This window comes from Phyllostomus hastatus, unplaced genomic scaffold (assembly GCF_019186645.2).
Source record: "Phyllostomus hastatus isolate PE091 unplaced genomic scaffold, TTU_PhHast_1.1 phas_contig_17, whole genome shotgun sequence".
Taxonomy (NCBI): Eukaryota; Metazoa; Chordata; class Mammalia; order Chiroptera; family Phyllostomidae; genus Phyllostomus; species Phyllostomus hastatus.
In genome coordinates, this window is record NW_025333664.1 from 292886 (window position 1) to 319435 (window position 26550).

Consider the following 26550-nt stretch of genomic DNA (forward strand, 5'->3'; position numbering starts at 1 on the left):
GGGCACCGGGCGGGAAGGCAGCCGGAGAGAGGAGAGGCCACGCGTCTGGGAGGGCACAGGGCGGCCCCTAGAGCGAGGGGCTCAGGGAGGGGTGCAGCCCTGTGCCCACCAAGGGGGAGGGTGGGCATCGTCCTTGCCAAGGAGGTGCGGGTGTGGGGGCAGCGGACCCCACGGGTGTGACTCTAGGAGTGGGGGGCGCCTCCCTGGTGGGTTCCCAGTGCTGGTACCGGGTGCCTCCAAGGAGGGACCAAGGAGCCTTCCGAGCCTTCGCCATTACAGACGACCACATCCGTCACCGTCACTGCCAGCACCCATGGCCACCGTCGCCTAGCTGGTCACCGCTGTCCTCGTCATCACCTCTGCTGCCCGCAGCTCCGCGGTTGCGTCCCCCTGGTCAGCACCCCCTCGTCAGCACTCGCACGTCCCCATCGCGGGCGCCGCAGGGGGACAGACATCCGTCGGAACAGCTGTGGTCACCGCGAGGGGCAACACGGGGGAGGCCGGTGCCCGGGGGGACCTGACGGTCTGGGGCGGGCAGGCAGACCCGGGACGGACACGGAGGAAGATGCAGGCGACAAGCGGCCCAGCGCAGGGCCCAGCAGCCGCGCTCCCAGGCGTTTGCCACAAAGAAAGGCAAGGCTCCTGCCACAGTCCCTGCCTCAGGTCTGGCCGCGGCAGCCTGAGCGAGAGGCTCGGAGCTGGGAAACCTGAGGGTCCTCCCGGCGGACGGACCCGCGGACTGCCGACGAGGGGAGGGAGCCACGGACTCGGCAGAGCGGCCGAAGCCCGATTCCGTTCACGGACACCCTGGGGCGGCGCCCCTGCAGGGCTGGCCAGCGGGACCAGGGCTGCCGCGGCACGGTGGCGTCTTGGGGTGATGGGGACGCCTGACTGCACGACTGTGGCGGCAGCACGATCACACGTGTGTCAGGGCGCATCAAATTACATGCTTAAAATCGGTGACGCCATCGTGTGTGAATCCCACCGCAACAAAACGCTTAGTTTGGAAGAAGACGTGAGGGCCGTGAGGGAGGAGGAAAAACCCGGCGGGGAGGTGGCGGGGAGCGGGGAGGGCTGGGTCCGGGCAGCTGGCTGCCTGGCGGAGGGGCCCTCTCTCCCCTCCGGTGGGCGCTGGCCGCGGCGTCGCCGGCTCGTGTGGAAACCAGAGTCCCCTTCGGCGAGTGTCGCCTTGGGTGGACAGAGGCCACTCCGGACCCAAGCTGCACGTCACAGAGACTCGTTTTCACGGCTGTGTTTAGGCGAAGTGTCGCGTCCACTCGGCCACTGGAGTGGGTCAGCAGAAGCTCCTGCGAATGACCGGCGGGCAGTTGTGTTGGGCGGGAGGAGGGCCGAGACCCTCCAGGCCTCCTGGAGCAAGCAGGGTGCTCCGGTCTGGAGTGGCCACGGGCCGACGGACGAGGCCCAGGCCCCGGCGGCCTGGACGAGGTAGCTGCAGGGAGTCCTCTGGTCCGTGGCCCTCGATGTCCTCATCCCCCAGACCAGTGGCCCAGCGGTCGGCCAGGCTCAGCCGACGGTGCCAGCCCGGGGAGGGCCGGGCCCTGCTGCTCTCTGCAGGAGCAAGGGGTCCGTCCCCCCAGCCTGCACCCCCATGAGACTGTCCCTGGGGTGCTGGCCTGGGCCAGGGAGGGCCAGGGACAGGCTGAGGCCCCTCCTCTAGGGCAGCGGCCCCAGAACTTGCCTGAGGACCCGGCTGCCGAGCGGGAGGTAGGGGCAGGTGGCCCGCAGGGCTCGACCGTGCCTCTCCCCGGCTCTCCAAGGATGTCCTGGGGCTGGGGCCATGGGGGCCATGGGGGCCAGTGCGTGCACCGCTCCACAGCCTGACAGACCAAGGTGGGGCCTGGGGTTGGGGGCCAGGGACGGGGTGTCTCTCTGAGGCTGGCTCTGCTGTCCCCGAGGGCCCTGTCTGAAGTAGCTCGGACGGGCTGTCGGAGGCCCTGGCGGGCCTTAGAAGTGGTGGGCCCCAGGCCCCGGTGACCTTTTCCCCCTGTGTCCTTGACGGGCTGGGAACCTCCGGCCTGCGTCCTGTGTCCTGCCAAGAGGATGTCCTGTCCTCCGGGCAGGCTCCCCACCCTCCTTCATCCCTGGGGCCTCCCGGGTGGAGGTGGGGGGGTGGGTGCGGGGAGCTGGACCTCAGCCGGGTGCCCTCACGGTGCCGGGTCCCGTGCCCCTTCCCTCCCACCCGGCTCCCTCCTCCCCCGGCTGCCCCACCCAGGACGCAGGGGGCGGAGGCCCCGGACCAGCACCCGGGGTTCTTCCAGGGGTGGGTGGGGGCAGCTGCTCCAGGGAACAAAGGCTGGGGGAGGGGAGGGGAAGTGGGGCGCAGGGAAAGGAAGGGGCTGAGTGTGCTTGGAGGCCTTCTCCACGAACTACCTCCCGCCTCTCTCCTGGGCTTCCTGTCCTGAGCGTGTGGGGGGGCACACGGGGGGACAGCGGGAGTCAGCTCCGGCCCAGCCCCTGCCACGAGCCTGCCCCTCACCACGGGCGTCTGGGAGGGAAGGGTGCTGAGCGACCCTCGGGTGCGCTGAGGGAAGTTGTGCTGGTTCTGGGGGCGCAGGACAGAGGGGCCGAGCTCCCCCACCTGTGGGCTCTGGCCCACGTCCACCTATGAAGGAGGCCTGAGGGCCCTCCCTTCGCCCCCCGCCGGGGGCCCCTGGGCACCTGTGCGTGGGCGCGCCTCCAGGGCTCGGAGCCCCGGGAGCGGGGAGCGGCTGTGTGTCTGTGCAGACTCAACCCGTCGCTGGGCCTGTGTGTCTGGCCTGGTGGTGAGCGGGCCTCTGTGCCCGGGGGCTGAGCACACCCGCGTGTGCCTCCCGGTGCGTGTGCCTCCCGGTGCGTGTGCCTCCCGGTGCGTGTGCCTCCCGGTGCGTGTGCCTCCCGGTGCGTGTGCCTCCCGGTGCGTGTGCCTCCCGGTGCGTGTGTTTGAGGCCGAGTCCCGGCCCCAGTGTGGACCTCGGGTGCCCGTGTGGCCTCTGTGTGGGACTCGCGCCTCGTGGGGTCCGGTGCCGTGTCCCCTCTGGTGTCGCAGTGGCCGGTGTCCCCAGAAAGCCTGGACCCCAGGGGGGCGGACAGGAAGGCAGATGGGGGCCCTCCCCTCTGTCCACCTTCTGCACTCGCAGCTCAGCCGAGTTAAAAATAGCCTGAAAACAGCCCTGGGGCCTCTGGAAGAGGAAGGGGTAGAGGAAGGGGTAGAGGGGGGGGCGGGGGCAGGAGGCGCCCCTGGCCCAGCGGGTGGCTGGCGGTCCGAGGCCAGCAGGCCGGGCTCCAGCAGCCAGGGCGGGTGCATCCGCCTGGCCCCACCGGGGAGGCTGGGACCCCCACCCTGCTGGGCTCCTCTGGGCCCGCTCTTGGGAAAGGGAGGGCCGGCCCTGGGCGGTCAGCCTGGCCTGCGCCCGGCTGCAACCTCAGTCCCCGACGGGAGGAGGAGACCCCAAACCTCTCCAGGGGCCGCTCTGTGCTGCCGTCACCCCTGCCCCCTCCTGACCCGCGCGGAGGGTCCCTGGGGGTGGGGCGGGGCAGGGAGGGAAGCAGAAGGCCCAGGGAACACCCCCCCTTGGGCCAGTCCAGCGGGGGGTTTTCCTGTCCCTCCCGGTCGAAGCACCACAGACGCTCAGACAAGGCCCCCCCCACCGAAGTGCGTGGGTAGGAATTTCCTCCACAGGCCGACCTCGGCACCAGCACCCAGATCCAGAGACCAGGACACTGCTGCCCGCCCCCGAGGCCGGCGGTTAGACCCTACGGGACCCTGGTCCCGCCGGGCATGGAGTCGTCTGCCCGCCCCACCCCTGGGTGACCCACGGCGGTGTCTGCAGGGGCACCGGGAGCCCACCGGGGCTCCTCGAGGTCGCGCTCCGCTGGGCGGCCGGCCGCACTTCATTCACCTGCTCGGGCGCTGGTGGGCACGCGGGGGTTCCCGGTTTGGGGCTATTGCAAACAGGGGCTTCGAACGCTGGAGCACGTGGGTTCGGGTGAAGCTCAGGGCGGCTCCCAGGGCACCCTAGGGTGGAGCTGGGGCTCAAACTTGTCACAGACCCCCCCCCAAGGGTCTGACGGGGCTCTATGGACACTCTCCCAGAAACGCCAGGATTTGCCCTTGGTGTCACGGCGTGCTCCCCCACCCCCGCACGGGGTCTCTCCGCAGCCCCCCGGGGTCTGTCCTCCCCGGGCTGGGCCTCGGGCCGGGGTCCCATAGGGAGAGACCGTCCTCCCCCGGGAGGGAAGGGCAGTGTGCGCGCCCTCTGCCAGGCCAGGCCAGGCCCGCCCAGGGGAGGCGCACGGCCCAGGCCCACACCCACCCTTCCTTCCTCAGGAAAACCTGTGGTCTGATAAGACCTCCAGTCTCTGGCTTCCAAAACCACCCCGGCACCAGGACCCCCCAGGGAGGAGGGCCGGGGACCGGCTCTCCGTGCCCCCACAGCCCCTGCGTGGCAGAGCCCTGACTACCAGGAGGGGGCTCTGACTCTGGGTGCTGGGAGACAGAGGTGGTCCAAGCAGGTGGGAGGGCTCCTCCTTTGAGCCCCTTCCTGCCCCTGAGCCCTTGGGCAGGGCGTCCCCTTCCCCCCACGCCTTGGCCAAGGTCCCCTCTGGCTCTGCACCCTGGATTTCCCACACCCCCACCCCACCTGAGACTGCAGGGGGGACGCGGTTCTCAATCACTGCCGGCCTCTGCCGGGTCCCGGGAAGACAGCAGCTGCCAACACCAGGCAGGCCTTTCCTCTACCGGGACCTCCTTTTGGGGTCCGTCAGCCACGGGGGTCCTGTGGCTTCCCAGGCTACTCCGGCCCTGGAAGAAGGAGCCCACAGTACGTCCAGGCCTCGAAACTGCAGCAGGAAGCCCCAGAGCCCCCACCCAGCCCTGCGCCCTTCCTCGGCCCACCAGGCACCAGCGCTGCTGCACTGCCCTGCGGGGCATGGGGCAGGGTGCTGAGGGGGCAGCACCCTCGGGCCGCTCCTGGGCGGTGCGTTGCTCAGCCTGCTGGGCTCCCTCAGGAGGGCTCTGTCACGCTCAGAGAAGTGAGGGGCTGGCCCAAACCTCACGCTCGGTGGTGACCCCGGTTCTGGCCAGGCTGGCCCTGGAGCCCTCAGGACCCGGGACACCCAGGGGACCCAGTCCCGGCCTGGCCTGCTGGAGCACAGGGTGGGTGGGTGGGGGCGCAGACAGCAAGCGCCCGTGGGAGCCAGAGGCAGGCCCTGCCTACTGAGCAGGTTCTCTCAGGGGCAGAGGACCGAGGGCAGCCTCTCTGGGCCGGAGCGGCAGGTGTGTGCCTGGAACTCAGGTGTCAGGAGGCCAGCTCAGGAGCGGCTCGGAGGGTGGGCTGTGAGGACGCTGAGCAGGCGGGCAGGCAGGGGTGCCCACCGGTCCACGATGGACGGAGGAGGTGGTTTTCTGTTTCATTCCAGATGCTCCCTCCTCCCTCCAGGCCGGGCTGCCCTGGAGGGGACCCCGAGGCGGAGCTGTGCCCCTGGTCTCCGTGGGAGGAGCACCCCCAGCCAGGGGCCGGGGCTGGCGTGGTCCTGGAGCTGTGAGGGGTGAGGGGAAGGGGTGTCCACCAAGGGCTGGTCCCCCATCTGGGAAGGGATAGCGGCCATGTGCCCCATCTCAGTGGGGACCACACGGCCCAGCAGACAGACCCGGTGCCCACTGTACTCGGAGGAGGAGGTGAGTCCCAGCAGGGCTGTGGGGTGTAAGGTGGAGGGTGACAGAGAGGGGAGGCAGGGGCCAGGCCTCGTCTCCCCCAGCAGAGCTCTGGGAGCCTCCTGGGGCCCGAGCGTCCTCAGGACTGGCCCCTGCCCTGGCCCCTGCCCTAGGGACATCTGCAACCCCAGGGAGCTGGAGGGAGCGGTGCCCCGAGGTCACGATCTCATGACTCCTCCGCCACAGGCATGCTGGGGTGGGTGCCGTGCTGGGGTGGGTGTCGTGGGGCCCGGGGAAGGCAGGGAAGGGAGTTCCCCCTCGTCACCAGTACGCAGGCCAGCTCTGCTGCCACCTTCCAGGCCCCCCTCCCCCCCACACACTGTGTCCACAGCCCTGGCCTCTCCCCTCCAACCCGGGCCTGGGCAGCCCCACACTCGCACCCCCCGGGGCTTCCTGTCCTGCCAACGTGGCCATGTCACCGCCGGTTCTGCAAGGCTTCCCCGTCTGCTCCCTCCAGGGCAGCCAGGTCCTCATCCTCGGAGCCCCTCGGACTCACTGCTGGGCCGTCTGCCTGCACACCCTCCGGCCCGTGGGGAAACCCGGGAGCCCGGCTAAGCCCAAGGGGCCCCAGGCCTTCGGACGCCGGCCCTCACCTCCCACCCTGCGTCCAGAGCCGCCCAGTTGGAAGGTGCGGGCAGAAGTGTGCAGACACGTGCTCACAGACACTCCCGCCCAAACCAGGCGCATTTGCAGTTTGGCAGCAAAGACTCAGCTCGGGGACTGGGGCACCTTTCGGGACACGGCCAGGGGCCGGGCTGGGGCAGGGCCGGGCCCGAGGTTCACCAGGCCAGGAGGCTGCAGGCACAGGGGGTCCTGGCGACCCTGCCGGGCCGGCTCTCGCCCACGGATGGGGACCGAAGACGAGCTACGTGCGGACCCCCGACACCAGGGCCTGCGGAGGAGGTTTTGTTGGATGGTCCCTTGGGTCTTGAAGGTTTTCCTTTTAAAAAACAAACCTTTTATTTGGGGACAGTTTTAGAGGAAACTGTCCCATCGCCAAGCCCAGAGTGCCCGGGGGCCCCTCCCGGTGTCACTTTCTGCCGGGTTGCCGTCCTGCACGCGGGCCGCACGGCTACAGCCGCCGGAGGCCCCTGCTTGTCCGTGTGTCTTAACTATCAGGCACTGCCGTCGGCGGGTCCAGTTCCTCCGCCACGGCCCCGAGGCCCCGAGGCCCTGGGCAGCACGCGGCAGGGGACCCTCTGGGCGCACGCGCCGGGCTCTGGCGACCAGGCCCGACCGGTGTTGTGTGGAGCGCCGCCCCCCCCCCCGCGGCCCCCATTTGGGCTCGTCCGATGCGACTTCTCAGGCGCACACTGGGCTTGCGTCTCGGTCAGGTGCCCTTCTCGTCACAAAGTGTCGGGGGTGGCTGGCCCCCCACCCCGGGATGCCCCGCTGACGTCCGCCGTAGTCACCTGCTCAGGGAGCTGCCCGCTGGCCAGGCCCCCCACTTCCCGCCCCTCGTCCCCCTGCAGAGGGGCGCCCCCCCCGGGTTCTGCAGGGTCCCCGCCCGCATCCGGCCTTCCCCAGCGTGGTCACGTCTGCCTCCTGCGTGTTCGCTCCAGCTCGGCCTCGCGGCCCACGGGGTCCCAGCCCCGTGACTCTCCCGTCAGCTCCCGTGTCCCTGCGTCCCGGCCCCAGGGCCGTGCCCGAGCCCTCCCGCCCCCCCACAAGCCCTCCCCGCACGCCCCCAGCACCGCCAGTGCAGCCCTGCCCCAGGTCAGCCCTGTCCCGTTGTCAGAAATGCCCGCATGGGTCCCTCAACCGACTGCCGAGTCCTGGATCCCGCCCAGAGTTCAAGGGCTGCTGCACAGAGCGCCCCCGGCCCTGGCAGGTTCCAAAAGTCCCACGAGCGTTTCTGAGTGAGTGGGTGAGTGAGTGGGTGGGTGAGGCTGAGACAGCAGGCCGGCCCTGTGCAGGGGCGGGGGCACCCTCCTTTGGCGGGGGGCAGGACAGAGCCCTTCATCCTGGGGTCTCAGGGTAGGGGGCACCTCCTGGTGTCCGGGCCTCCAGCGCAGGAGGTGGGCCGGGCCGGCCGAGTGCTGCCTGCTGCTCCTGCCCGGGGGCCTCCCGGCCTCCCGGGACCACCCCTGGTGGGGCACCGACGCCACGCCCTCCCCGTCTCCCCAACCCCCGCCCCCACGTGTCCGGGCCTGGCAGCTCCCGGAGGGGACGCCGGGGAGGCCGGTGTCCCTTTCACCTGCGGCGGCTATCGCCGCCATCGCCAGCCTCTGCAACGTGAGCCGGCCCTGGGGAGCCGCGGAGGCCTCCGGCAGGACGGAGGCCCCTGGCCCCCTCGCCCCGCTCCGGCGCTGGCTGGCTGGTCCCCCGCGCCTCCCGGTTCCCAGGCCCCGCGAGATGGAATTACAGGCTGGGCCGTGCGGGCGGCGGGCGGCGGCGTCTCCTGGCTTGGCCGGGAGAAGGCCGACACGGCTCGGTGCCCGGCGGAAGCCAGGCTCTGGGGACCCCACGTGGGGAAGGGTGGGGTCGGGGGCCACCACAGGGGCCATAGGAGCGGGGGGCAGGTGCGGCTACGGGGGAGAGGAAGGGCTAGGATGAAGGGGGCAGCGAGGCCAAGGCCGGGACCCACAGAGGTGGCAGGGGTCAGAGGGAAAGGGACCATGGGCCCAGGGGGCCGGGGTGGCCTTGCACAGCTGAGCTGTCAGGAGCAGGGCCCACCGGGGCTGAGAGGGCTGGTGGCCTGGAGAGAGGCCTGGGGAGGGGTGTGGGGACCCCTCCCGGCCATGGCAAGGCCAAGGCTGCCGGTCCCGCTGAGCTCTTCACAGACTCTCAGAGGACAGGCCCCAGCCCCACCCACAGTCCCCCGGGCCTGCCCTGGCCACCCCGGGGCTGGCTCTGCTGGGCAGCTGGCACTGCCCTCTGCCTGCTCCCCCACTCCCGTGCTGTCCACAGCCCCCAGCCCCCGGCACCTTCCCTGGCTTTCTGCCCTGCCCCCCGACACCAGCCCCTCCCGGGCGGGCGCACAGCGGGTGCAGGGCAGGTGTGGCCCGGCCTCGGCCTCGGGGTCTGGAATGCAGAGCGCTGGTGCCAGGGCCTGGGGGTGGTGGAAGGAGCCGGGGCTCAGGAAGGAAGGGGCTGGCAGTTGGCAGGGGCCCGCCGGAGGGACGGTTGGGGGTGAGCGTTTGGAATGGAGGCGGGCGACAGTTGGCGGTGGCAGCTGGAGCGGCAGTTGGGGCTTGGCAGGGGCGCGGGCCCGGAGGACAGCGGGGTTGGGCAGCCGTGGGGCTGGCAGGTAGCCCCTGGCCCGCAGCGGCTCCCTCTGGAGGGTGGTCTCTGGGAGGCCCAGCAGGAGGGCAGGGCCAGCTGGCAGCAGCCCGGGCTGGGCCTCGGCAGGCGGCCTCCCCACCTCCGGGTGGGGCTCCGCTGCAGCCCGGGGACGCCTCCGGTCCACCCGCCGGGCCCAGGATGACGTGTGGAGGGCGGCTCCCGCCGCGCAGCCCAGGCACCCCGGGCCCGCCGGCCGCCGCGTCTCCCCCCGCCGGCTCTCAGCCGCACTCCCTCCCCGGGGACCTTCCAGCAAGGGCTCGGAGAGGGCAGGAACAGGTTCTGGGCACTTCCCGGGGAGGGGGCCGGCCTCCCAGGGCTGTTGCCATGGGGACGGCTGGAGAATAAACAGGCAGGTTCCCAGACCAGTGACTGTGGAGAAAACCCAGTGGGGGCGGATGGGGAACCGAGCGCCCTGGGGGGAGGTGGGGCTTGTGGCGAAGGTCCTGGGGGTGGGGTGTTGCCCAGGGACACTGGGGAGGAACATATGGGGCAATGTTTGATGTCCCTCTCGCCGCCTTCCCCAGAGCCCCTCCCAGGCTCTGCCTCACAGGGCGGGCACGGGAGGCTGGTCCCTGCTTTCTCGGTGGCAGCGGAGCACCCACATGGGGCAAGGGGCTGGGTCTCTGCCCAGCTCCTCTGCCCCCCTGAAGCCACAGTGGGGCTGGAGGGCAGGTGGGGCCTGGCCCAACGCGGGGTGCCTGGGGGGGCTGAGCCAGGGCCTCTGGGAGGCCTGCCAGTGGCCGTGTGGTTCACTGACCCAGCCTCCCCTTCAGAGGCCTGGGGTCTGTAGGTGGCGGGAGGGCAGCAAGGTCTGGGGGGCTGCCATCCATAAGTGCTTCTGTGAACCCAACCAGCTTTGCACCTTGGCCCCTGAGCTCCTGGCCCCGGCCTCCCTAGTCCCCCAGACCCTGCCAGGCCTCAGGGGCCCCCCGGGCAGGCTCCAGACACACTCACCCACGTGGCCGGGGGAGAACTTCCAGGATGGGCACCATGCAGCCCTCAGCAGTGCAGAGCCCCAGCTGTCCACCGGCCTTGCCCGCCAGCTCAGCCAGGGTCCATCATGGCACCCGAACCCTGTGCCCTGGACCCTCCCGGACAGCCATGGGTCGGCTCCACTGGCCCTGGATACTGGGTCCTCTGGTCAAAGAGCGCTGCCGAGGCCCTCCACACACCCTTGTCCCCCTCGGTTCCCAGGGCCGCTTCCGGGGTGCAGCTGTCCTCGCTGAGAGCCCCCACCTGTGGACAGTGAGGGGCCGGAAGCAGGTTCCTCCTGGGGTCTGGGCCAGGCCTCAGGGCTGAGAGGCAGTGCCTGCTGCCTTTAGCAGGGCTGGGGGGCGGTTCCCAGCAAGAGGGGAGGCTTCTCAATCTAGCCTGGCTTCTGCCCAATCCTGGAGGCAACTCAGCAGTGCTGAGCCCTGATGAACGTGGGGATTCTAGGGCAGGGCTGCCGGCATCACCCTTCAGACTGAGCTGGCTCTGGGGTCACGCAGCAGCTGCTGCTACCCGTTCTTTTCTTCTTTAAATGACAGAGGGTGGTATTAGCTCCCAGAACAATAACTATCTAGAGACAGGGTGGGTTTCAGGCTCAGCTTGATCAGGGCTCCCTGGGACTGTTCTAGGTTCTGACTTTTTGGTATGCCAGCTTCCTTCTCAGGCTGCTGGCCCTCCTGTTGGTTCTTGGAGCGGAAAATATGGGCTTTTTCGTCCCCAGTCCATGGCAAGCCTGCTCTGGGGAAGGAAGAGCCTCGACTCATGATCACACAGGATAGGGGAGTGAGGAGTCACTCAAGAAACTGGACGGACGCGGCGAGCTCAGGAGAGCAGGGTTTATTAGCAGGAATAAGAGGAAAGTGGGGCCGACCGAGGGAGGTTGGGGCTGGCTGGGTTGTTCTGACATCAGGGTTTTTAAAGGCAGAAGCGTTTGGGGGTCGGGGCATCAGAGCAGACTGTCCAGAGCTGGTGGCTGGGTGGAAGCTGCATCCTGTTCGGCTGGACCAGCTGGCCCCGGACCCTGATCTCCCTGGGCGGGGCCTGCAGGCGGCTTCCCCGGTGCCATAGTCTCGCCAGTGACTGTCATTCCTCCCAGGCCTGCCTCGGTCTGACAAGGAGAGGAGTCCCCAGGGCCCCAGGGGCTCACCCCAGGACTTGGCTAGGGTCTCTGCCAAGACCAGCAGCCCCAGGTTGGTGGGGGGCGGGGGGAGCTGGGTGTGCCCCGGAGACACAAAGCCTGGGTCCTGTGGGCAGGCGGCAGGAGGAGGGACGCAGGACCCCAGGGGGCTCTTCTCCCCGTGCACCCCGTCTCTCGGGGGAGACACCCTCTAAGGGCGGCAGGTGGGCGGCAGTGGTCAGGTCCTCCTGGGCTTGGGGGTCCACAGATCACCTCCACCTCTCTGGCCTCCTCTCCTCTAAGCCTACACGTGTGCCCTGGGAGGCAGGTGGGGGGTCCCCGCTGAGAGACCTCTGTCCGTTCAAAGGGAGGAGGCAGGTGACCCTCCGGGAGGCCTGGAGGCAGGCACTTGTCTGGGCGGCTGTGCCCAGGCCCCCTCCCAAAGGCCTGGGGAGCTTGGGCCTGTGGCCGCAGACGCCGAGGACATGACCCAGAGGGTCCCGGGGCAGGAAAGCCTGGAGGGACGGCCCCTGGGGCCGGCGGTGCGGGCCTGCACAGCCATTTCCAGGCACCGCCGGCCAGCGGCGAGGGAGTGTCCCGGCCTCTCCTCGCTGGCTGGGCTGCCAGACCGACGTTCGCCCTTGTTCACTCAAGGAGAATTCCACCCCCACCCCCACCCGACCTGCCCTCTCCCTGCAGCCCAGTGAATGCCTCCTCACACATCCTGAGAAAGCATCCATAATGGCCCGCCGCCTCCCACCTCCCGAGGAATTCCGCGGCGCTGGGCCCGCAGGGAGGCAGGGCGCGGGCGGCCCGCGGCGCCTCCCCATTGGATGGCCGGGTCCTGCTCGACTCCCCTGCGCGGCTGGTCAGCCACAGGCTCACCTCCCTTCCCACCGCCGCGCCTGGGAGAGGAAGCGAGGTGGCCTTTGCCCCCGCACAGGCCAGCCAGGAATGCGGGGCCGCGATTCCCACTACGCCCGCCCGAGGGCTCGAGGACAGTGTTGGGGGAGGAGGGACGCACAGGGCCCCTCGCGGGCAGCGCGAGTCTTGATCCGTGATCGCCTACGGGGGGGGTGCGGGGCCCGTAAGCCCACCAGACAGACGGGGCGGCGGGAAGGACCGCCGCGCGTGGCCGCCGGTGCTCCTAAGTTGGCCAAACCGAAGCCCCCGTGACATGCACTGTGACGTGGCCCGCTCCCCAACGTGCGCCGCTCCCTCGGTGGGCCGAGGTCCCCCGAAGGCGCGGGCGCGCGGTGCCCAGGCGCCCGACTGCGCGAGGGCGCAGGGCCGCGGGAGCACTGTTTCCTTGCCCACGTCACACAGCGCCGGGCCCGCAGAACCGCCCGGGCGCGGGCGAAGTCTCGAAGTTTGAGAGACGCGCGCCGCGCGACTGCGCGTCGGGGCGCGGGGACAGCCTGTGGCCCCGAGACCCGCGCGCCCCCGAGGAGCTGGCGCGGGGGCAGGGCCGGGGTGCGCAGTCAGACAGCCGCCGGGGGCCTTCGCCCTGACCCGAGCCGCCCATCCCCGGGGGTCTCTGCTGTTCTGACCTGCGAGAAGGGGCGCGGGTGCCCGAAGACCCCACGCCGCGCCGCCCCCGCCCCCCCCCGCCTGCCCAGGAGAGGGGGCTTCCCACAATGCCCAGCGAGCTCCAGCCCGCCCTTCCGCTGTCCGGCCGCCCACAGCGGGGCCGGAGGAGGACCGACCCCCGCCGCGCCCCCTCCCGCGCCGCCGCGCGAAGCCGGGGGCCAGGCGAGAAGCGGGGCGCGCGGCCCGGCCGGCGGGGGCGGGGCCCGGGGCGGTGGCCGCGGCCGGGGGCGCGGCGCGGGCCAATCAGCAGCGGCGGGCGCGCGCCGGGGGGCGGGGTCGGGGGTCCGCAGGCGGGGGCGCGCGCGCGGGCGGCGGGGGCCGCGGGGTTGGAGCGGGCGCGGGGGCGCGCGCCGGCCTGACGGACGGACGCTCAGACCGACGGACCGAGCAGCTGAGGCCAGCGCGCATCTCCGACTCGCCCGGACGCAGCGCTCGCCCGGCGGCGGCGGCGGCGGCGGCGGCGATCCCCGGCTCCGGTCCGGCGGCCGCAGCGCCCGCCCTCGCCCGCGCCCCATGGGGTCACAGGTAAGCAGCGCCGGCTCATTGTCCGCGCGGCCGGCCGGCGCATCGCGGCGGGGCCGGGCGGGGGCCAGATCGTGGCCGCTCCGAGCCGGGGCCGCTCCGAGCCGGGGCGCGCCACCGCCGCCTGCCGCCCAGCGCCCGCCGCGCCCCACCCCGCGGGGGCGCCCTCCTGGCCGCTATCGGAGCGCCCCGGCTGCGGCTCCGGGGGCGCCGGTAGCTACCCCGGCCCGTCCTAGCGGGTCTCGGAGCTCCGGAGTCTCGGGGCGGGGCGGGCGGGGGCGGTGCGTGGTCCCCGCGGGGCTGCTCGCGGAGGCGGTGGCGGCGGTGGGACTGCCCCGCTCCCCTCGACCCGGGCGCCTCCTGCGGCCGCCGTCCCTCCCCCGACACCTCCGAAAGGGGAATTTTCCAGCTGGTAATTTCTGCTGCGTCAACGCCCGGCCCCAGGAGACAGCCCGGGGGCGTCCTGGCGCCCCTCGCCCGCGCCGCCCGGCGCGCCCCCCGCCCGCGTCTCCGAGCCGCACCCGGACCCGCCCGCGCCGAGTTTGCCAAGAGTCGGAACTGCGGGAGGTGGGTGCGGGCGGGTCCCGGCGCCGTACCCTGCCTTGGGGTCATTGTCTCCCCCTGAAGCCGGGCACTGGCCTCGTCTCCATTTTAATTACCGGCTGGATCTGGGCGCCGGGGCCTCGGGGCCGAGCGCCCGGAGGAGCTGGAGGGGACGCGGCGCGCGGAGCGGCGAGGGGCGCGCGGAGCGGACGAGGCGCGCGGAGAGATCGGGGTCCGTGGCGAGCGGCGTCTTTGTTTCTCTGTAAATAGACATGTCAGTTTCAGGGGGTAGCGCGAGTCGGTGTGTGACAACTCAGTCCCGGTGGCAAATGGGGAATTTTCTACGCCGGGAGGAGGGCTCGGGCTCGTTGGGGTGCCCCCAGCCCCGCTGACAAATCCGTGCTGTGCGGGTCTAACGGACCACGCACAATAGGGCTGGACCCGGGCGAGGAGCCCGGGGAAGGAGCCCAGCGGGCCGGGAACAGATATGTTCTGAGACCGAGGAAATACAAACAAAAGAAAGTTTGACTGAGATTCTCAGCGAATTTCCTGCCGCTTCCCCTGCCAGAATCTCAGCGACGCACTGGTCCTGGATTGCGGTGGCAAGATTGTTACCAGCATTGTTTAAGGAAATGCTAATTAGGCAACACGTCTAGCAAAGGCTGGACGCAGACACCTGTGCGCCGAGTACTCACGCACGCATTGTAACTGTATCAGTTGTAGAATCTTCCCTGTTAGATTTATTATCAGAGGTAACTTCCCGTTTGGGCAACAAACTTGCGGATTCCCTCTCGCCAGCCACTCTGCTGTGCGCAAGGTAAAATTTCCACTCCGCGAGAGTGGAAAATAGTTTGTTCATCAGAAGGAAATTTATGGGAGGCTTTTCCGCATGAATAATGAAGTAAACAATGGACTTTTTTCAGCAGAGTTCTTGCGCGTGGGTGTATTTGCTGGTCGTTTCAGACACTTCCACCTGAAACTTTGGGACCCCCTGTTATTCCAGAAAGGATTACGTGAGCGCGAGGCAATCTCCAGCAGAAGTTACTGAAGGCTGAAGGGGAACTTAAACACTGTGTCCCCTAAAGAGCCAGTAATTATTTTCACATCCCTTACTGAAGGGAGGACAGGGAGGGGCTGTTGTGAGAGTTCCCTTTGGGGGGAGGCGGCAGGTGCCGCACCAGGCTGTTGAGAAACCGCAAGTCCAGCGGCTCCTGGACGCCAGCTCCGGGACGACAGGTCACCGGAGCCTCCTGTCGGCATCCCGGGTGTGAGGACTTTGTCTGACTTAGATGAGACCATTTCTGTTCAGGTTTGGCTGTTCTGTGTCTGCTGTGCTCAGACCTCCGCCCACGGCCCCTCGGTGGTGTCAGGACCGGCCGGCCGCTGGCTCCCTGCTGCGTCCTCGCTCCGTTACCCAGGTCCAGGGTGACCTCTGGCCCCCGGACAGCCCAGGCTCCTCGGTCACACGTCCGCACCGGGAGGCTGAGGCCGGCCCGGACCTGGAGGAAGCACCGTGCACCCGGACAGCCCGTCGTTGCTGGGTGAAGTATTATTTGCAAATACGTTAAGCTGAATTAAATTTTAACAGAGTGCACTTCCCAACACTGTCCTTCTGTGGGGTTTTTCAAATTAAGGGAAATTGGGCCACTCTGTCCCTGTGGTCTGTGTTTCTGGGACAGCGGAGCGGCACGCACACCTTGGTCGAAACCAGAGGTCTGAGACCAGCCTCCAGGAGCCGGGAGACCCACTTAGAGCGCGGCGTGCGGAAAGTTCCGGGGGCCCGTGAACGGGCGCTGGGGCCGCGCTCTGCGGGCGCCTTCTGCTCAGGCGCCCTCTCGGCTGCTGTCAGAGCCACAGGAGAGTTGTGGAGACCGCCGGTCCTCCCGTCCCCAGGCCCGGCCCCTCCGCGCCCCCCCCCGCCCCCCCCCCGTTCTGGGGGCATGTGGTCCCGGCCACCTCGTGCGCCCAGAAGACCGCAGGCTTTCCCCTCTCTCTGCCGTGTTGCACTGCACCCTGCGGTCGGCTGAGCAACGACGGCAGACCACCAGAGCTTCTCCAGCGAACGTCCCCTCCCCGGAAAAAAACAGAGAAAGTCGTCTTGTTGTCGCTCCGAGTTCGCTTCCGTGGCCTGTCTGCCGAGAGGGAGTGCACGATGAAAAAGCTCTATTCAGGCCACAGACTCTTGAAGTCTTTGAAACACGGCTGTCCTGTGCTCAGCCTGGTTCTCCTGTCCCTGCGCTCGCTCTGGCTTTGAGGTCCGAGGCCGTGACAGCGTTGACGCCCCCCCCCCCACCTTCCTGCCATCCTAGCCTGAAGGCTGCGCCCCTCACACGGCACGCCGGCCTGGTGCCCAGAGCGGGCCTGGGTGCTGCCCGCCCGGGGGAGGAGGACGGCGGGGCAGATTTGGCCCCGGTGTATGATTTACGTGGGGTTTTCCGTCAGCTCTGCCCCGTACCTCGTATTCGGAGTTAAACATTACTGAGCGTTTCCAAACGTCGTTATTTGGGCTTAAGGGGTGACTCACCTGGGTCCTGGGGACAGAGAGTCGAGAGCCGGTGCTGGAGTGCTCTCCGCCCGCAGGCAGAGAGCGGCTCCATCCCCACAGAGGCGTGTGCTCAGCCGGGTCCGAGGCGCTCCCGGTTTCTCGGGACAGCCCTTCCCATGACAGCCCTTCGGCCCTTACGGGGGCCTGCTGTGGAGGGGCCTTCAGGCCCGGCTGGGGACGGAGTTCCCGCGGAGGGGCCGGTGGTCTGCCGGGACGGGGGGCACAGGAACCACTGATGGGACCTGGTGGGGGTGACAAGTGCCGGTGAGAAAGGGGCCCCAGAGCTCAGAGGACGGAGGGACAGGTGTCCATGCAGATGCCCGCCTCTCCCACCCAGCTCGGGACCCCGCTGCCCACCCCGGGGCGGATTCTGTCCGCACTCTGCAGAGAGCTGTGGGCCCCGGAGAGGGCGGGCCCCGGGCAGGCCCCGCGCAGGCCCCGCAGGACTGGCCATGGGCGGCGGGAGGAACCATTGCGGCCTCAGGCTCTGCCTTCCAGAGCCCCCGCCCCGGCACGCACCGGTGCAGCCGCGCAGCGTCCTGTTGGAAGAGCGGTCCTGTTCCTGGCCTCCGGGGCGGCCCCCCGTCGCCACCCACCCAGGGGGACCGGGCCTGCCGTCCCCCCTCCACCTCCCTGTCCTGTTCAGCAGGCGGCAGGCGTCTCTGTCACCTCCACTTGCGCGCAGAACTGGGGGGACCCACGCACGTGGGGCGTGGGTGGTGTTGGAGGTGTTTTTGTTCAGGTGAGATCTGGGCAGCATCGCCTCTTGCACGGGACGCAGGCTCCTTCCGTTTGTAAGACGTTTCTGCTCCCTCTTCTCCCGGTCCCCCTCCTTCCCTGTGACGGCGCCTCCCGCGAGGCAGCGAGGCCCCAGGATGCAGCGGACGCCCCGCGCTGGCAGGGGTGGGCGCTCGGGGACCCAGCACACCGTCCTTCTTTGTGGGCAGACGGCAGGCAGGCGCCGGCGGCACCGGCTGCCCACGGGGGGCTCACGGGTCTCAAGTGCAAGGAGCTCCCTCTGTGAGGGGCGGACGGGCAGGCGGCACAGCCCACGTGGCTGTGGGCAGCCACCTGGTCAGTGTGGCCACCGGCCATGGGAGGGTCCATGGTGAGCGCCCAGTCTCACTGGTACGCCTGGAGTGCGGAGAGTGAGCGGTGACCCCTGACAGGGCAGGAGAGCCAGCAGCCGCCAAACCACGCCTGCACCCGAGGGCTGGACGGCGGCTCCTTGGTCTGACTGCCGGAAACCAGCCCGCGGGAGGTGCCGGCTCCGGGGCTGTGCTGGGCCTGGGCCTGGGTTGCGGGAGGGTGGGGCGCAGGCGCCGACGGTGGGCTTTCTAGAAGCACAGGCTCCTGACCCACCGGTCCCCCGTGAGGCAGGGAGCAGCGGGCGAGGAGAGGGTGGTGCGTGCCGAGAGCGGGGCCGACCACGGGGTTGGGGTGCGTGCAGGACCCCGGAGGAGGCCCGGGTGGCCTCAGGTGTCCTGACCGCGGCAGGCAGCCCTGCAGACTCAGGAGGGGAGGTCGGCGCGGGAGGCTCAGGGCCAAGTGGCCGGAGGCTCGTCCTCCGAGAGGCTTGGGGGCTTCGACTCTCGCTGGAATGTGGTCGCCGCCCGTGCCAGGAGCTGGGCGCTGTGGTCCTCCAGTCTCTAACGAGGCCTCTGGCGCCTGAGCCCCCACCTCGCCACCCCCCGGCTGCCCCAAAAGCCCACATTTCACACAGTGTCCCCATGTCAGCCCTGGGCCGGGCGCCCTGGGCCCACGTCCTCCCACACAGAGAAGAGGAGAGCAGAGCAGTCAGCCCTCAGGCCCCGGGGACGCTGGGCAGCAGAGGGCGGGCAGACCTGTCCAGGTGGCGGGCCGGGTGCTCACCGGGCGCAGAGCACGTGATGCCCGTCGGCCGTTCGGCCTCACTGCTTGAGGGTCACGCCGCTCGGACTGGCCCGGAGACCCCGTGCACCACGCACGTGTGCTTGCCGTGTGTCTGGGTCTGGGGACCCCGCACTCCCCGGGGGGCCGAACCCTGTGTCGGGGCCCAGGAGCCCCTCAGGCCCCGGTCCGTTTGGGGGTCTGTGCGCAGGGGCAGCTCCCCGACTCCCATGGGGGGGCCGTCCCACAGCAGGCGAGGCCCCGGCCTGGATTTGGGGGTCGTTTGAGGGACAGGCGGCCTCTCTCCTTGCTCGCCGCCTGCCTCAGGCGTCTCCGGTCCCTCTCCGCCCCACTCCCTTCGCTTTTCCGGGGTGTTCGGGGCAAGAACTCGCTGCTGAGCAGCAGGCAGAGGAGGCGGCGACTTCCCTGCACAGACCTCCTGAGGCGGGAGAAGGTGGCGGACAGGAATCCCTGCGGCTCCGGAGCGAGAGGCCGGGTGCCCGTGGGCGAGCGCAGGGGCCGCCGCCGCAGGATCCGCTCGAGTCGGGGACGTGTCCGCGGTGCCACACAGGCGCACAGACTCGGGGCGACTGGCTTCCGAGGGGGGCTCAGGCGGGGCCGGGCGGGGCGGGGCCCTGGTCACACCAGAGCCGAGGTTCGCGCCGCAGTGAGGGAGGCTCCATAGAGGCCTCTGTCCAGCGCGGCGGCGGCCACAGAGCTCACCCGGCCTGTTCATCCTCGTGGCCGCTTTCGCTTTCGCTTTCGGCTGCACGGGGGTGACCCCGGGTGTGTGCGGGGCTTCTGTGAGGGTGCGGCCGCCCCGCCGTCTGTGCCGACACAGAGGCACTGACCTGCCACAAACCTGCCGCGTCTGACTGCTTTCGTCCTGGACAGAGGCGACTCCCGCAGCCCCCGGCGCTGGGGAGAGCGAGCTCCGCGGACACCCACCCCCAGCGGACACACACTGTCCGAGCGAGGGGCGGTGACCGGGCGTCTGCGACCGCCTGCCGGGTCAGGACGCAGCGCCTGCGGTGTTGGGGACGTTTCGGCGTTCCCGTTTTTTGCCCTCATTTCCCTGTGGGTGCAAGGAGACGAGGACGGCGGGGGGGGGGGACAGGACACCGTCCGACAGTCTCTTCCAGGGACGGGGTGACCGTCGCTCCCCGAGTTTCCCTGGACAGTTCAGTCAGCGTCTGGAGTGCTGGCAGGCGGGCGGCGCGTGGTTTTATGGCCTCTTTCCCTCGCCCGAGGGCGTGCGTGCTGATTTGCAGAGAGGTGGGGAAGGACGGGGGAGAGGGAGGGGCCTCGGTGCGAGAGAGCCCCCCCGGGCGCCGCGTGCTGTGCGTGACCGGCGGTCGAACCCCGACCTCGCGGTGTACGGGACGAGGCTCCAACCCACTGAGCCTCCCGGCCAGGGCGAGAGGTCGGTGTTTTGAGTGTTTTGGCGTCTCCTCTCCAGTCTGGCCTGCTGCTCAGCGTCCACACCTCTGCCTGGCTCTGCTCTGCGCGGTGGGGACCCCAGACGCGAGGAGGAGCCCCGTCCGCGGCCCGGCGTGGCCGCGCTTCTCCGCCACGAGCAGTGTCCTCCCGGTGGTGGACGGGAGGCGGGAGAGTATCCGGGGCGCGCCCCTGCCCCTGAGGGGGCTCAGGCACCTCACTGGGCCCCCGCCTGCCCCGGAGGGGGGTCGGGCGTCAGTCAGAGACGGACGTGTCAGGCCCCCGTTCTCCTCCGAGGCCCCTGGACGTGGGGTCCCCGGGGAAGCCGCAGCGCCGCCCCGTCTGCCCGCTGTCGCTCAGCACGGCCCGACCCCGTCCCCGCCTCGTGCTGAGAAGCGTGACGACCCGGGGACCACGAGCTGAGGTCGTGGTTCGACCTCTCCGGGCACACGCCAGAATAGGCAGGTGGCTGCCGGGGCGGAGACGGGTCGGCGAGTCGGCCAGAAGCCGTTTCTCGGTGCGGGCCCGGCGTGCGGACCACCCCCTGGGGGTCCGGGGCTCGGGGGGTGTGTCTGGAGGGCCTGAGCCCCACGCTGGCCTCCTGCTCAGGCGCCTTCCCCGTCGCGGCCCCGGGCGAGGGCCGGCCCGCTGGCCCGGGCGCAGCTGCTGGACCGGGAGCCCCGCCGGGTGTCGGGTCCCGGGGGGGAGCGGCTTCGGGGGGGTGGGGAGAGGGGGTGGACTCTCGGTGGCTCTGCGCTTGCCCCACCACGCGGTTCTCAGTTGGCGGGACTGTGCGGCCTCACACCCTGTCTCCCTGTCCTCTTGCCCGGGGACGGCTGGGGCGAGTCAGGCGGCTCAGGGGCCGAGTGTCCCGGGCCGTCGTAACGGGCACCACCCGCCCAGTGGCTTTAAACTGCGGGGACTCGCTCCCTCACACTCGGGGGCTGGCAGCCCGCAGCCGCAGCCCGGGGCACAGCCGCACCGTCCCCAGGGGCTCCAGGGCGGGGCCCTTCCTGTCTCTTCCAGCCTCTGCCGCGGCCCTCTGCAGGCCCGGGCGCCCCTGCCGCCTTCTCGTGGCCTCTCCCCGAGCGTCCAGACGTCCCCTTCTCGTAAGGGTGCCGGTCGTGTGGGGTTAGGGTCCACTGGACCGTCTGTCCCCGCACGGGAGGTGATGGAGCCGAGACAGATGGCAACAACCCTGCCGTGGAGAGGGGTGCAGCGGCTGGGTGGCCCCGGGCGCCCACGGGGGCGGCGGGGGCAGGGCCCCTCCTCTGTCTGGGCACCTGTGCCCGCCTGCCCCACCGGGTCACACCAGGGCCCTTTCTGTCCCCTGGGCAGCCGGTGAGACCTGTGGCCTCTTCTCCCAACGGCCCGGCGGGGTCACAGGAAAACGAAGCGTCGCGGCTGTGGAAACACCCCCTTCGAACACGTGGGGAACCTCCTCCCGGCGTTAGTGGCACAGGGCACTCGGCCCATCGAATTGCGACCTGAGCGGGGCGTCCGAGACTCGTCGTCCCGAAGCAGCACCGAGCGCGGGGCGTCCTGTGGTGGCCGCCCTGGCCGTGGCCGCCGCCCAGGGGCTCCTGGGAGACACTTTCAGGGCGGCCGAAGCCCTGGAGGAGTTTCCCTTTGGTCTTTGGAAGTCAGTTCGGGGCCGGAGCCTTGGCAGCCACTCTGTGCCCAGAGGACACGGAGGAGGGGACGCAGGAAGGAGAGGCCTGTGTTCCCTCCTCGGGGGGACCCTGAGGGTCTTGGACCCAAGGAGCCCCGGGACACTCGCTGTCCCGTCAGGAGAGCTCCCGAGAGTGGAGCCCGAGCCCTAGGGTGTCCCCGCGCCTGTAGTAGGAGCGAAGGTGGCACCCATCTGTGTGTCCCGAGTTCACGCTGAGTGCTCCTCCCCCTACCCCCCACCCGGGAGGTGGGCATGGGCGCCCTGCAGCGCCGCCCTGCCCCACGCCAGCGTTCGGTGCCCTCGGCTTCGGTCCTGGGGTTTCGGGAACGAGACACTTGAGACACTCGCTTTGGGGGGAGCGGGGGTGGGGCCCTGCCCCCTGCTCTGATTCCTGCCCATTTCTCCCTGTGAACGCCTGCCTCGGCGTCGACGTGAGCGGCACTGCGCTGCCGCAGCTGGGCGATGTTCAGGGTCGACGGGTTGCCGCTTGGGCTGCTTTCTCCTCGTCGGGCCTCTGGGTGTGTCTGATGTTCCCGTCGTGAGCGGCGGCAGCGCTGGGAACCCCTGTGAACACAGCAGCGTTTTCGGGTGTTTCCTTGGTGGAGCCGGAGATGCAGCCGGCCTGTGGCCCGCTGACCGCTGACCGCTGCTTCTGCGCGCCGGGGGGTGGGCGGTCTGGGGTCCCCTGGTGCGCGTCCCCACCCGGGCGGGGCTTCTGGGACTTGACGTCGGTGTTTGCTGGCCTCCGAACGCGGATCCTCCTCTGGACCCTTCTCTCGGAATCCCGTGCACTTCACGGGGTCGACGTAGGAATGGCAGGAGCGACCAGGGCTTCGCCCGGCCCCCAGCCCAGACCTCCCACCTCGTGTCAGCAGCCGCCTCGGGGGCTCCTCCCCCGTCCGGGCTCGGGGACGGGGACGAGGCAGCCTGCGGTGGCCGCCTGCCTGCGGGGCGTGGGGAGCCCCTCGGGGGCCCCGCGGCCCCGGTGCATCCCCGAGTCTTGGCAGGTCCCCGTCTTTCCTCTGAATCACGGAGTTTCATTTCTTGAGCCTCCCTGGAGCCCAGCCCAGCCCTTTGCAGAGGGGGCTTTCCCGGGGAGCGGCTCCATCTCCACGTCACACGACGGGCCAGTGGGGGGACAGGGTGCCCTCCAGCCCCCGGCCCTCCCCGGCATCCAGGCGGGACCTGAGCCTGGACCTCTGCCCGAGAGGAAGACCCGGCCCCGCCCCCGAGGGCCCTCTGGGCTGAGTTCTCGTGGGTCCAGGCGACCCCACACTGGCGCCCACCTCCAGCCTGGTCAGCCCCGCTGTGGTCTCCAGTGTCCACCCCGTGTCCACCCCGTGTCCCTGCCCCGGGCCCCCGGCGGGACATGGGTGCCGGGGCCCCACACGACTCGGTCGCCGCTGAGCCTGTGTTGTCGGTCGAGGTGGACGGGCGCAGGCAGCGGCCCAGCGGTGGAGACAGGATCTGCCCGCGGGAGGCCGTGGCGCAGCTCCGGCGGTCTCTGCCCCCACTCCCTGCCCGCCTGCCCGGTCCTCGTGCGGAAGTGACGGTGGGCGTTGGACACACGTCACGCCGGCGGCCAAGGCTCCGCTGGAGCCCGGAGCAGACGTGTGGCTCCATGTGAACCAGACCGGGTGCCCGAGGCTGCCGGGTGCCCAGCCCGTGCCGCACGCAGCTCCTCGCCCGAGCCGGGACCGGGGCGTCTTGTCTCGAGGGCGGCCACCTTTCAGGGCGAGGGACCGGTCCCTGGCTCCAGCGGGCTGCTTGGCGTGGACACGGGTTGCCGACTGCAGCGAGCGGCGGCCCCGGCCCCGGGGCCCTCTGAGCCGCCCTCGCGGCTTCTCCGTGGCTGGGGAGGGTCTCCCCGAAGTGCCGGGGGGACCAGGGGAGACCCCGAGCCGCTCAGTGGCGCTGCCTTTCGCTCCCCGTTCAGACTCTTCTCTCGCGCGGGCAGCGGCGCAGGTGTGGCGCGAGCATCTCTGCTCACGGGAGGGCTCAGGTCTGGAACTCCCGGAAGTGGCGTTTCTGCCTCGCTGAGCCCATGAGCGTTCTAGGACACGTTACAGTTTTTCTGAAGTCGACGTGTGAAAAGCACCGCACGGAATGCGGCTCGTCACCCTTCTGGGAGCCGGAAGCCGAAACCAGGGTGGGCGGGCTGCTCCCTCCCGGGCCTGCTGGCGGGGGTGGGGGTGGTCACGGGCCGCCTCTCTCCCGCTGCCTCCGTCTCAGGGGGTGTCTGCGCTCAGGCCCCCCCTTCCCTGCGGATGCCCGTGCTGCAGGGTCGCGACCTCGTGTTCCCTCGGTCACATCCGTGGAGACCCCGTTTCCACGTGAGGTCCCGTTCTCGACCGGTGCCCGGCCGGGACCGACCTCCACGTGTCTCTCCTGGGGACGCGACTCGGCCCACGGCAGCGAGTGGCTCTGCACCCCTCCCCTGCCGGTGACGTGGGCTGTGGCCGGCCAGGGCACCCGAGCCCACCCGTGGTGTCACGCCGGGGACCGTCACACCCCCGGTGACTCAGAGCCAGGACGTCACCGGCTCAGCCGCCGGGGGGCGGGGGGCGCCCGGCCTCACCGCCCGCGGTTGGTCGAGCCCACGCCCCAGGGTCAGGGCTTTTCTGCCTCTTCCCCTTCTACCAGCACGTAATGGGGGCATTTAAAAAATAGTTCTTGAGTTTGAAATGTGGGGTTTCGGCATCGCAGGTTTAATGGAAAAGGGGGAAAAAGGGTCCTATAGTTTCGGTGACTCTGAGACTGAGCCTGTTTGGCCACGAGAAGTGGGCCTGGCCGGGGGTCCCAGACGAGGCGTGGGGTGGGGGCGCGGAGGCCTCCTCGGGGCGGGGGGCCGCATCCCACGGGCTCCACAGGGAACCTGACCTTTGCAGACCTGCCCCGTGGGGCGAGCGTGTGTGCTCCGCCGGCCTCGTGCGTCACGGACCGGCCAGCGGGAGGGTCACGCCCACGACGACCAGGCGTGGCTCGGAGACCAAAGGTCCAGACCGGACCCCCCCCCCCCCGCCGCCGTGTGTGCAGGGGGCGCCCGGGCACCTGGGTGCAGAGGTGGCTGCTTCCCCTTTCTCTCTCCCGGCCCAGAACACGAAGAAATTCCCCAGGCCGGCTCCCCGCCGGCGGAGGCTGAGAAACGGGAAGTTCACCGAGCTGCCCCCCCGCCCCGGTCGGCCCTCGGGGGGCCGCACGCAGGCCTCTCTCCCGGGGGCCCGGGCCTGAGTGAGGGTGCCTGGGACGCCTCTGGCGGCTGCGCTGGGGGTCTCCTGTGTCCCCTGGAGGCACTGAACTCGGGTCCCTGTCCTGGGGGCTGGGGCCCAGCCACCGGGGGGCCCCGCAGGTCCTGGCTGGTCGCAGGGTCTCTCGCTGGCCCTGCTCCGTCTCACCGTCACTTGTCATCGTCCCCCTCCCCCCAGCCCCGGGTCTCCCGCACCCCCACACAGGCTTGCTGTCTCGGGGGTCTGTGGTTGGCGGCCCCGCCAGGTGGCCCTCCTGCCCCGGGGACGCTGGGCTGCAGCGGAGCGGGCGGCGCCTCACAGGGGTCGAACTGGCGACCCTTTGGTTCGCAGGCCGGCACTCAGTCCACTGAACCACACCAGCCAGAGCCGGTTCTACATTTTTACCGGGACAAATGGCCTTCCTGTCAGAGCGCCCTGGGGACGGAAGGGAGAACCGCCCCACCCTGCTGCCGGGGTGAGGCTCAGGGAGCGGCGGGCAGCAGGTGACGCGGCAACTGACCCGGGCTTCGCCGCTGGAAGGGGCGCCGAGAGCATCAGGCGCAGGGCCCACCCCCGACGGGACAGGCCTACGCAGGGACCCTTCGTCCAGCAGCCCTGTGGTCACGGGCGTCATCGCCGTGTGCCTGGCCGCCCGCGGTGGACGCGGCCCCCAGGAGCCCCCTTCAGCCCGACGTGAGCTGGGGTCGGGTCTGGAACCGGGATTCCCGTCACCTGACGGCGGTTCCGGCTGAAGCGGAGGCCCCTGCAGATATGCGAGGTGGGCACGCAGCAGACAGAGCCCCCGGAGGAGAGAAGGGCACAGGTGGCGTTGGGGGCGGCAGAGGGGCACGGGCCTCTCAGGTGCCCGTGCGGCCACGGGTGCCCCTGGCCCCTGGTCCCACCCGGCGCTGAGCGCCTAACCTTGCGCCACGTGGCATCTGCGTCCTCCGTAGACCAAGGGCTCCTCTCTGAGGGGCCCCGTGCTCAAGGGGCGCCCCGCGGACCCTCCAAATGCCTGAAGGGGCCTCCGCTCCCTGCAGCAGACGATGGTCAGGGCGTCTGTCCCCAGGTGTGAGCCCACAGGTGTTCCCGTGAACCAATGTGCACCTTGTGAACAAGTGTGTGTCTGTAGGTGCGCGTCCCCCGGACAGGTGTGTGCCCTGTGGCCTGGTGTGTGCCCCCCAGCCAGGTGTGCGCCCTGCGGCCAGGTGTGCGCCCCCCTGGACAGGTGTGCGCCCTGCGGCCAGGTGTGCGCCCTGCGGCCAGGTGTGCCTCTAGCATCCAGTGGCCCCCACCAGGCAGGGCCGGTGCTCTGCTTCCTTGCCCTCGCGCCGTGAGCTCACTGCGGTCTCACGAGAACGCTCACTCGCTGGTGGCTGTATGACCTGACCAGCTTTGCTGGCCAGGGCGCTTCCATCTTTAGGGCCCCTGGCGGTCACCGCTGCCGAACAGCCACGGGCAGCCCCTGTCCCACGGTGGCCGGGCGGGCTGGACCCTGAGGACGGCTCCCCGGTGCCGAGAGAGCTCCCCCGGAAACGCGAGTGTGGCTGCCGCCCTTCCCCCGCAGATGTGGCCCCTCGGGGCACCGTCGGTTCAAACTCCTTGTCTTATCGGCGTTGGAGCGGCGCCTCCCCGGCCCCGAACGTGGCGTCGTCGTCGTCCTGCCGCAGAGCCCCTTCGTGGAGCGCAGGCCGGCTCTGAGGCGCCCAGCGGAGCGGCAGGCAGCCTGTCTCGGATCGTGCCAGGGCAGCGGACGTGGCTCGAGGCGCGAGCCCCGTGAGGTCGTCTCGGAAGAGGCGGCACGGAGCCCTCTCCGCCTCTCGGCGACCTTCCTGGTTCTCGAGGGTCTGTCTGACTGGCGCGCAGGGACTGACTCATAGAGGGAATCGGATCACGAAACCCGCGCTTCCCCCCTCTGGGCGCGGAGCCCGAGGCCTGGGCTCTGTGGTCACGCAGGCAGAAACCGTGACGTGCTCAGGGGCGGCCACGCCGGAGCGGGTGGACCCTGACCTGACCCTGCCCGACCGGCCGAGGGGACGG

The 26550-nt window shown here is 70.3% G+C and overlaps 1 protein-coding gene across 4 annotated transcripts in view; it reads left to right on the forward strand.

The window, feature by feature from the left end:
* Window positions 1-13002: 13002 nt before the first annotated feature.
* The window catches only part of ZBTB46 (zinc finger and BTB domain containing 46), a 33486-nt gene continuing 19938 nt past the window's right edge, over window positions 13003-26550 (forward strand). For 2 of the 4 annotated variants that reach the window (XM_045832784.1, XM_045832787.1), the window contains exon 1: window positions 13003-13220. The gene's annotated coding sequence lies outside the window, so the exon portion shown is untranslated. Of the gene's footprint in view, window positions 13221-13505; window positions 13785-15069; window positions 15302-26550 lie in introns of those variants that run through there. The other 2 variants (XM_045832785.1, XM_045832786.1) reach the window with 2 other exon arrangements.